An 8,831-nucleotide genomic window follows, 5' to 3' on the forward strand; every position below is an offset into this window, starting at 1 on the left:
TACTTCCCCTTTTCATGTTATAAAAATAAAACAACTCTGTACTTAACCCTTTTCTCCACATCTTTACTAGTAAGTGTCAGTTCTTGAGGCGGGCAGAGTTTTAAATGAACAGTTTTTGCGCACAAGTTTTAAAGGAAGAGCAGAATAGTTTTTGCTCTCTGACATTGTGTTAGATATTCATACTTGCATGCATTCATAAAGTTGGATGTAAAAAAGCTGTGTGTGTGTGTGCATGTACCTTTGATGCCTTATGATTGCTTGGGCAAATCCCTGCAATTTTCTTACCAACATTTTTAGAAAATAGTCTGCCATTGTCTTCTTCCGAAGGCTGAAAGAGACTGAATGGCCCAAGATCATCCAGTTAGCTTTGTGCCTAAGCCACTACTGAAGCAGATGGTCTGGTTTCTAGCTTACTGCCTTTAACCATTAGGTTTGCTTTAAATAACAATATTTGATTGATTAGATAAATTATTAATTAATTAGAAGCAGAGTAAGAAGCTAAACGTTGATCCATTAAAATCTCTGAGGTTTTTGTAAACAAGATCCCATTTAGGTTAATAGATTATTTTAACTTTTTTTTCCCCAATGGAACCTAATGCAACTAAATTTCTTTGTACCTAACCAGCAAACTGGTTAAGAACACAACAGAATTGAGTATGAAGTTTTAAAACACCCGTGTTTGTTAAGCCTTTAGCTTTTCCAATCTTTGTGAATAAATTAAATGTATATTTGTGTTAATATTTTATTTATTTATATTCATTAAACTAATGGACATGAAATATTTCAGTGTTGGCTTCTTCCACATACACAGTTACTAGCTTATCCTGTCATTGTTATCATTCTTCACACTTCAGCCAACCTCTTCTCTAAATGGCAAAATTAATTTAGGTTTGGAGAGAACTATATAACAAGTTTCTAAATATAACCAGCAGAAGAAATAAAACTTAATGAGTTTTGAATTTGGCTTTGCTCAATTAAAAATATTTTTTGTTTGACTCTTCAAAGCGTGAAATGTAGCTGAGGAGAGAATATGACTCATGGAAGATGAAGGAAATAGCAAAATAGCATGAAGAAAAAGTACAAGCCAAGTAACCACTTTGTTAGCTTTTCTCCTTTATTTTATTTAAACTCAGAAACATACAAAATGGTCCTAAATGTAGCTTGGGGAATTTTGAGTCCAAATGCTGGGAAAAAAGGATGAATATAATGGCAGTACATCAAAGGGAATCTGTACCTAAATAAAATATTGTGCAATACAATCTGTGGACAATCTGACAATACTTACACATTATGCTGCTGCTTCTGTTTTCCATTCCTGATTGTGTTGTCCCTTGTTGCCTCCGTTGCTCACAGTACACTCATCCATAAAGTAGGAAACACTACACTTGGACACAAGCGTTTAGTAGTGCTTTCTACTTTATGGATGAGTCCACTGTCCATAAAATGTAGCTTTGATCTGTGATTGTCATCTTCATCCAGAACCACCACCTGAACTGTCCTCCTCCTAAGTCTCCCCTACCCCACCCGCTGACAGCTCCCTGGTGTCTGATAAAACAGGGAGAAGCTAGCAGGAGGAGAGGTTTGACAGTCTATTTTGTGGGCTAAGAGTGAGACAGCATTTTTAGTATTAAAAGTATTCTTGCTGCCCAGATACATTCACAGCCTACATAAGGTTTCTACTGCTTCTAACAACAGAGAGTGAAATGGCGAATAAATTAAATCTGGATTGGTTCACCGCTTTATTAGATACACATGGCAAAATTGTGTAGAAGATAAGCCATTCTTTAGAATGGCTAAATCCCACCCCCCCATTTTTCTCTTCTCTTTCCTCCTCCTATCTGAACATATTCCCCCTCCCCACTCACTGCCCCAGTTGTAGAAAGACTAAATAACTTGTGAATTAGATTATAAGTAAAAACATTTAGAAAAAGGAAAGCTGGTGCTTGGCATTCCACTTTTTTAGATGGCCATTTCATATGACTCCTTTGAACCTGTTCATGTGGCAAAGTCCTGAGAATATATGAATATGTGCACACCCTGCACTTTTTAGTAGTACGTGTATCAAGACCAGCACAGAATGTTCATTGTGCATCCCAAACTATTTTATGCATCTCTTCCTCTCTTAACTTGGTTCTCCCTGTGCAGTCCTGATTTCTGGAATGCCTTCCCCAAATGTCTTTGTGTGCAGTGGGCGGTTGGGAGGGGGGAAAGAGAAAATTTACCAGTTGTTTTCTTTTGCCCTTAAAAGGTATATTTTGGGTGAATGTGCTAAACCAAAACCAAATTGTATGAACTAAACTCATCTTTCTTTTTCCATTCCCACTTCCCACTTCTTTACCCTCTTTTTAAGTGCTAATCATATTGGTTTCACTATTAATGGCAGAATTATTTTTTTAAAAAACAGATCTGTCTCTTGAGGTCTTCATGTAACAGATTGGTAATTGTAACTTGTTACAGTTGGAACAGTAGTAGGAAAGGGACCTTGGAGGTCATCTAGTCCAACCCCCTGCTCACGCAGGAGACCTGTACTAGGGATTTGAACCGCTGAATTGCCAACCTTTCTGATCGACAAGCTCAGTGTTTTAGCCACTGAGCCACCTAGTCATTTGTCCTGAAGTAAGTGGTAAAATCTGGCTTACCCAGTGTATGTTTAACCAAGGAAACTTTTCCCCCCAAATTGGTAGCCATCACTCCAGCTTACTTAACTTCCTACAATTGTTTATGTTGCATGTTTAGCTGTTGAGATTACCCAGTAAAAGGTGTGATATTAGAGTAAAGGTAGGTAAACTGATGAATTTCAGTTTTTCTGCACATGTACTCCACCCATTTAGCACTTGGAGGTACAAGATTGTGTGTAATTGTAGTTCAAAACTTTGAAAGGACACAGAATCACTCTATACTGGATTAGAAATAAACCATCTGTGCTTGAGGTTTTAGCAGAATGCCTGATCATGATTCAAGAGTGGTGATGAATTGGAAAAAAATTATCTGAGTGAAAGCTGTTGAATGACATTTCTTTGATACTGCATTTCTCAATCCTCACCTTGAAATCTCTTATTTTCTTTGGCAGAATTAGGTGTTTTGCAGATTGGGGAAACAGACATGTGTAGTTCAGGTTTTGTTGTAGAAAGTAAGTATTTCTGTTGAGAATTAAAAAAAAGGTGAGCTTTGAAAACCAGTATAACTTCCGCAATTTGATAACTGTACTACATATTAAGAAGTTGACTTCATCTTTGTAAAAATCAGGATTTAACTTTCAAAAGCACCCTAATTTAGTTTTAGTTAATGAAAAACATTTTTTTGGAAAAAGAAACATCTAGCACATTAAATTCTATTTGAAATTTCTTCTCCATTCAATTTAGGAAAACAATAAACAGGTCAACTTTCAGTCAATCATGGCTTTATAACATTTTGGTAGAGATAAAATGAAGAGTGATGCTTATGTAACCTGCATTAAGTTTAATGAGAATAGTGGGAAATAAATCCAACATATATAGATTTAGTAGACATAACAGGTGAAAGCTGAAAAAGCAGCCATTCACATTGATCAGCTCCAGTATCTTACCATCATCTTTAAACAATACAGCATGGGGGGAATAGCATACCTACTTCATAATGCCCAGTCAGAGAAGCAAGACAAAGTATAGCTATTTTTCAGGATACAGTACTATAAAACCATGCATTAGCTTGTTTAATGGGTAAATGTAATTTCTGGGAGCAGTGACAGGTAAACAGGTTTAGTGTGACATACTATCACGTGGTCTGTAAGAGATTAATGTTGTGCAGACCTATCTTAATTATGTTTTGGGATTAGAAATGAGATATTACCTAGTATAAAGAACATTTCTTTAGAGAGTGTTTGATTTTTGTTTTAATTTCAAAAGTGATAGACAATTTCCCAGAATATAATTTGATTTAATTTAAGTGAATATGTTGTTTTTCAATCATCATATTAAAGGACATAGGATGTAATGTGTTGCTTTACAGAGATTAAAAAACAAAAATTAATATATCCATTGGCTCAGAGAAGGTCTCATTTTGAATTTAGGTCTGATCTCAGTTACTTGAATATGATCTTTTTAGATATCAGTCTGACTTATTTCATAGTACATGACAAAGCAGAGCCCTAGAAGAGCAGCATAAGAATTTATGGCTGTTGTATATTGGGTTATCAGTACACGTTTTTGAAATACAGCACAAAGAACCTCTTGGCTTGTTCATAATCCCTTGGAAGAAATCCAAGTCTTCAATCACTTGGGATTAAACCGGAGTGGAATTTTTAAATAAAGAATTAAATATTCTATTAAATATTTTCCCAAATGAACAAAAGAGCTTTACAAAGCAGTTGGTTCACAGATATATTGTTAATGTGATTTTAAAACAGTGGAGATATATTGATAAAATTTCTTCTTTCCCCTAATCTTTTTCTCAAAATATTGACATTTAAAGAATATTATTATGGTTAATTTATCCAGAGATGTCCTATCCGTTTTTCTTATCTTCATTGTCTTTGATCTCTCCCTGCCCTTCTTCCTATTAAAGCAGCAGTTCAGAAATTTTCTTTTATGAAATCATTGCATTGTGATTGAAAGTGTTAGAGTCCCATCACAGAAGCGCCATACTATGTAGAATCAGTCTGAATCTCAACTGAAATTAATTTTTTTTAAGACCAACATTTTTGAGAACACTAAACTCTCATAGATTATTTGGTATAGTGCTTCTTAGGAGATTTTGGGAGGAAAGCCAGAATTTTAAACAAGAATGTAAAAAATCTTGGAGACTTGTACTCTCTTTGGGTTTCGGCCATTTTAAGAAAGATACTTATTTCAGCGACTCGCAGTACTCTTGCAAACCATTAGTGGCCTCTGAACCACATGCTGAGAATGACTGAACTAGATCCTTTGTGTCTTAATTTAGACAAAGTGCTTTTTCAAGAGGCAACTGGACTTTCTGTTTTTTTTCTTTGAAGCCGTTTCACTTCTCATTCAAGAAGCTTCTTCACCTGTAGAAGCTTCTTGGATGAGAAGTGAAACAACTTCAAAGAACATCCCCCCCTCCCCCAGAAAGTCCAGCTGCCTTTTGAAAAAGCACTTTTGGGACAACCATGACTTGGATGACTGAGAATCTCCATACAGTTAACTTAGACAATTTATACTCCTTCAATGATTTTTGGCAAATGCCTTTCAACTTTGCCTTTTGAGCATTATTGTTAAATAAGGGTCAGGCACTACAGCAGTGGGTCCCTTTCCTACGGTGTGTGCTTTTACAAATGCTTGAATATGAAAGGATCACTTATGATCCCTTCTATCTTTGACATTGCATTTCACTGTGGTTCCAAGATAGAGGAAAAGAAATAATTCATTATATCTTACCAGAGACAGGATTCATGAAGGAAGATTGATTGTATCCCGAGTCAAAGGGGAGTTTTCAGATCAGGGTTCTGTGCAAAGGTGCAGGGATTTCCTTACGCCCAAACAACACAGGTTTCTATACAGAAAGAAGTACAGAAAGAAACAGCCTTAGAACAAGTGAACAATGGAATAGAAGGTAAAGAATTCCTTTAAATAAAACACTCTCGGGCGGGAGAGTGGAGTTGGTTTGAAAAGAAATTTGATTTTCTTTCTCAACACTAGAGGGCACATGATTAAATTTCAAAGTTCCCTTGCTTACACGGTGCCTGAAGAAGCCAAAATGTGCCCTCGCTGGCATCTCCGCCATATTTCCTCTTGTTAAGTCAGACTATGACACGTAACTTCCTCATTTTTGCTTCCCGTCCTAAATACATTTAAAATAGGATAATATGAGGAATGGGGATTTAATTTTTTTTGTCTTGAAACATTTACTTGCAACCATAAATATAGGAATTTATCAGACTTAAGGACAACAACCCCATTCTCTATTCCACCTGCTCCTTGTAAAAATATTTTTGCCCTATTTTTGCCCTAGTTCTTGCTCAGAATATCTGACTTGACACGCTGGTAAGGGAAGCTCTCAAGAAGCCCATGGATCCATTGTCTTCCATGAGGCAAATGATTATTCTAGGTTCATAGCTGGAATTTGAGCAACTATCCATGGAGCCCCACCCTCCCCTTAACAGCCCATAGCAATTTTGTAAAACTACCTCTTGGTTGCTTGCAATCTTTCCGGACCACCAGGGAAACCAGCTGCCAGATGAAGTAGAGAGAGATGGAGGCAGTGGTGCTTGGCCCATTTATAGAAGATGCCTCGTCACATCTCCCCGCCTAGTTTCTCCTCCCACTCGAGAAGATAATCACATGACTCTTGCTATCTCTCCCTTCCCTCCCAGGCCCAAACCACAGGAAGTGTCAAGAGGCCTCTCTTCTCTTAAGTAGAGCAGGAAATTATATCTATCCACCCTGATGTCTCAGAGTTTTGCCTCCACCCCTCCCCATATACCAGGGAGCTGTGGTTAAATCTATTTGTGGGGTAGCTCTCAGCTACGTGAAGCTATAAGCAAAGGGAACAGGCCAAAAGACTCTGGGTGAGGCTTGGCCACCTGTACCTTTTGAAAATTGTGTGATCCTGAAGCTAGATTTTTTTTTAAAGTTAGATTTTGCAACGTATGTTGGAATGGTCTCTGAGCCATGCTGTAATCAAATGTAGGATGGTGCAGATATGCCCTGTGGAACTGTGGAGTGGAAGCTTTTCTTCAGTAGAAAACATCTCTCTTTCAAGAGAAGGTTGTGTGGTCCCTTCTCGATACCCAAAATTAGTTCTCTGTTCTCACATAGATATATCAGTACACAACTGTTAGTGGCTTTACAAATCTATTCCTTATCACTTTGATTACATATTTTACCTTTTTTTGTTTTGCAGTTGGGATATATCCATGGAAATCTTTTTATCCTCCTTCAGTAATTTACCTTGCATTAACATATGCCTGTGAATAACCATCTGACCTGTATATCTGAATCTGGGCATGGACAAATTGAGCAAAATCCAGGTCCTTGTTTGTCTGGAAGCATTTCTTTTCATGTGGGACCACCACACTGAATTGGATGGTCATTCCAAAGGTGGTCCTGAATTTGGATTGGTGGTATCTGATTTTAGTTCAAGCAGCATACTTAAGCGCTGGCCTTGGAATGAGATCAGAGTATCTTCTGGTACTACAGATTTTAGGGGATACTGTTCTGTTGATATAGGGAAACTGTCAGATGCTTATGTACTTGAGCAATCTTTTGTACTATGCTCTATCTTCCTGTCTTTCTTTGCCACCTGCCTCAGATTATTGATAACTTTTAGTGGTATTATAGGTGCCTTCTTCACAGTTTTTCTTACAATGTGCAAATAGGGCCTCTGTGGCTCAGACTGCTAAGACAGTCTGTTATTAACACAGCTGCTTGCAATTACTGCAGGTTCTAGTCCCACCAGGCCCAAGGTTGACTCAGCCTTCCATCCTTTATAAGGTAGGTAAAATGAGGACCCAGATTGTTGGGGGCAATAAGTTGACTTTGTATATAAATATACAAATAGGATGAAGACTATTGCTAACATAATGTAAGCTGCCCTGAGTCTTCGGAGAAGGGTGGGATATAAATGCAAATTAAAAAAAAATGTCTGCATCATTCCTAATGGATCTTGTGTTTTGCTCTATATTTTCTACCAAGATTCTTCTGGAAACATTTAGAATTTTGAGAACATGCTATTATAAGTTTCATCAAATGGCTTCCATGCAGAATATAGCAAATCATTATATCCATGTTTATTTGAAGCCAAACTGGTGAAGTTTTTCCTAACAGATCTTCTAGGTTTCTACTGCTTGAACTTGCTTTATTATTTTCTGGGCAACTAGGCTCACACCCAAACAAAGCCTAGACTTTTATTTTCTAAGCATACATGTGGGAATGTTGAGAAACCTAGGAACATTCTTAAAAATAAAAATAATGGCCAAGGCATAAAAATAATAGAAATAAAATAAAATTAACTAGACCCTGGTAAGGTCCAAGAAATATGTCACTGAGCATGTTGCCACTCCCTGCTTCAATATTGGAGATCCAGGGAGTAATCAGTATTTGTCTAGTCACATCATGAATCCTTGTAAAAATATTTTTCTTTCCAGACTCTGTTGACCCCAGATTGCCATTAACATTTTATGACAATTTTGCAACAGGCAGATGTCAGAAGTAGATAAACAATCTTTTGAGTATCTTGTTTACCACTGCTAATTAATTGAAAGAGTCTGAAGGTATCAAGGTAGAAACAGCAGGCTAAGGATTGAGAGAAAACTAAGGATGTTCATATTTTTATCCCTGAAAATTGAAATGTAAGTAGGAGCCAGAATTTAAAAATTACCATCTATTTCCCAGGTTTTTTTTTTTAGTTGGAAGCTAGCTGTAATTCATCATGGAGACATAACATTAATACATACTGGGTGTGCAGTTTGTATTATTTTATTTCCCTTTCAATTATTTCTTAAAATAGAACTCCAAAGAGTATAATTCAAGAGGTGCAGCCTGCATCATCCTTTCTGTGATCCTCAGATCCTTTGAAGGGTAGGGATTTTTCCTTTTGAGTTTCTCAAAGTTTTTAAAAAGCAATATGGATCCTGGAGCTCCTCAGACTTTAAGATGCTCAAACCTTGATATAGTCCTGAAACTGGTAAAAATTGAATACCTCTGCCATAAGGTGATAAGGACTGGAGGCTAAAACATACAAAGAACGGTTGCAGGAACTGGGCATGTCTAGTTTAACAAAAAGAAGGACTAGGGGAGACATGATAGCTGTGTTCCAATATCTCAGGGGCTGCCACAAAGAAGAGGGAGTCGGGCTGTTCTCCAAAGCACCTGAGGGTAGAACAAGAAGCAATGGGT

General features: G+C 37.1%; 1 long non-coding RNA gene across 1 annotated transcript; it reads right to left on the reverse strand.

Annotated features, from left to right (window-relative positions):
- Positions 1-1,093: 1,093 nt before the first annotated feature.
- Positions 1,094-6,198, reverse strand: LOC131196782 (uncharacterized). The gene is made up of 3 exons (XR_009154814.1): positions 6,122-6,198; positions 5,373-5,487; positions 1,094-3,140 (listed from the first exon to the last, which is right to left on the reverse strand). It is a non-coding gene; the product is annotated as an uncharacterized LOC131196782 (long non-coding RNA).
- Between the last annotated feature and the right edge of the window lie 2,633 nt (positions 6,199-8,831).

Source organism: Ahaetulla prasina, chromosome 4, assembly GCF_028640845.1.
Source record: "Ahaetulla prasina isolate Xishuangbanna chromosome 4, ASM2864084v1, whole genome shotgun sequence".
Lineage (NCBI taxonomy): Eukaryota > Metazoa > Chordata > Lepidosauria > Squamata > Colubridae > Ahaetulla > Ahaetulla prasina.